This window comes from Frankliniella occidentalis, unplaced genomic scaffold, assembly GCF_000697945.3.
Source record: "Frankliniella occidentalis isolate FOCC.00 unplaced genomic scaffold, Focc_3.1 Scaffold526, whole genome shotgun sequence".
NCBI lineage: Eukaryota > Metazoa > Arthropoda > Insecta > Thysanoptera > Thripidae > Frankliniella > Frankliniella occidentalis.
Genome location: NW_026267643.1, coordinates 8,533 through 10,839, shown reverse-complemented (window position 1 = coordinate 10,839; position 2,307 = coordinate 8,533).

Genomic DNA, 2,307 nt, shown 5'->3' with positions numbered 1-2,307 from the left:
CGGGGTCGTGGCCACGATGTAGAAAGACCACTCTAGAAAGGTCTCTCTACATCGTGGTCGTGCCCCCTGCCCCAGGCCCGGAGCTACCACGACGACCACGTGCATCCAGTGTTCGGTGCGACGCTCGGCTCATCGGCGGCAAGCAGAGCGCAGACCTGCACTACCACAATCTCCAGTGCACAAATTGTCCGCGCGTACCTATTCGGCGCTCTCTCGCCCCTGCCCAAGTCAGCAATACAAAAGCGGCTATCGTCCTACCTGCACATTGTTGGGGGTTGTTAGGGTGCTTTGGAAATGGAGAATAACATCTTTCGTAGATAAACGAGTTCAACATGGGTGACCACGGTACTCCGTCTTGAGATAGCCTCCCGCGATCTTCTAAAAAGCCCGTAGTGGTGGTCACCGATCCGAGGTGCTCTCCGGACTTCCCCCTGGGCCGCGAAACCAGTAGTGGGGGTAAAGGCACGACCAATCAGGCACCTTTATGTTATATACCTGCTGATTGTTTTGCCTCTGTTAGCCGAAATACACTGCAATTAAGTGGAGTCTTCGAAACAACTGACATAAATCACAACTTACAAAATACCTAGAAATGAAACGCTCAATGAGAGAGCTCCGCTCTCTAAAGCTCGAAGCGGGAGTTGATCTCCGCGATCACTACAGTGTTGCCAGGCGGTGACGGGCGTTTGTCCCACAGAAGCCTGTGAAAAATCCCTTTTCACCCCTTCTTATCCCTTTTACGCCCCTTTTCCGAAAAACCCCCTAGCAAAATAAGAAATTTTGAGCATCAATTTTTTTTATCCCTTTGGCCTCCAAAACTCTCACGAAAAGGGATTTATCCCACGATATGGCAACACTGGATCACTTGCGCTTCTCTGCGGCCACGGCCACAACTTGCACGGCTGACGCGGGAACACGACCACTGCACTGCTCCGGTGTCTCTAGTTCTGGTGACTTCGGTGCCATTTTACTTCGCCAGACCTGCGCCAAACTCACACGAGGAAGCTGCAGCCGGAGGTAAGTAGGTTGTGCCTATCACTTGTGGAATTTGCTTCGAGCAGCGCAGAGCGCAGTGTACTTAGGCTATTGTACATTTAAATTACCCCAAGAGAAATTTGTCCATATTTTTGGACCGTCCTCCGTGGTAATTTCAGTGTCCCGTCGCCGTTCGCTCGATGGCCCCGCTGCCATGTTTTTTCTGATCCCCGCCTATTGCCGCTTGCAGTATCTCCGCCATCGCCATTCAATCTCAATCACCACCCACCTCACGCCTCAGCAGCATGGACCGTTTAGGAGAAGGTATGTATTTTAAACGAGTATTTTTGGTGTGTGCGTGTGTGTGAAAAGGGGGGGGGGGGTATATTTTGTAAATGAAAATACTTGCTGCGAAATGTCCCCCATTATTTATCCTTCCAATGGCGGTTTTTCTTCCATCCCGTGTCCACACTGTTTGTTTTTCAGCATTGTGACTTATCCCATTTAAATGTCTGACTCTTTGCCTCTCGTGTGACATAACCTACAAATGTATCATTCTGAAGCAAAGTGGCTTGTCAATCACCCATCACCTCAGAGATGTTTATTCTCTATTAGGCACCCTATTATAGGACTTATCACTTTTCTACTGAATAATGCTCATCCGTTGCTTTGGTATTGCAGAAAGTGTGGATGACCCTGTGGACCACCAGCAGACGCCAGCTTCAGCTCTCCAGCAACAACCGCAACCGCCCATGTCACTGCAACAACCTGCCCCATCATTGCAGCCAGCTTCGTTGTCTAACCAGCAACAGCAGGTCATGCAACAACCACAGCACCAGCAGCCAGCTGTATTGCAGCCAGCTTCGTTGTCTATGCAGCAACAGTCATACATCCAGCAGCAACAACCAGCCCCATCATTGCAGCCAGCTTCGTTGTCTAACCAGCAACAGCTCATGCAACAACCGCAGCACCAGCAGCCAGCTGTGTTGCAGCCAGCTTCGTTGTCTTTGCATCAACAGCCGTACATCCCACAGCAACAGCTAGCCCCACTGCAGCCAGCCTCGTCGTCTAACCAGCAACCACAGTTCATGCAACAACAACAGCTGCCGCACCAGCAGCCAGCCCCTTTTCAACAGGCGCAGTGGCAGCCATTCACAATTCAACAGCAGCAGCAGCCACAATGGCAGCAACCAAGCTGGATGAATCAGCAATCATCAGTACCATTGTCTTCGCCACCACAACCCTCTGCTGGTGCGTGGTCTCCAGTAATGCAGTTCTGCTCCCCAGCCTCAAACGCCTCTCAAGCGTATGGCTCTGCAACTCCGGAAAATC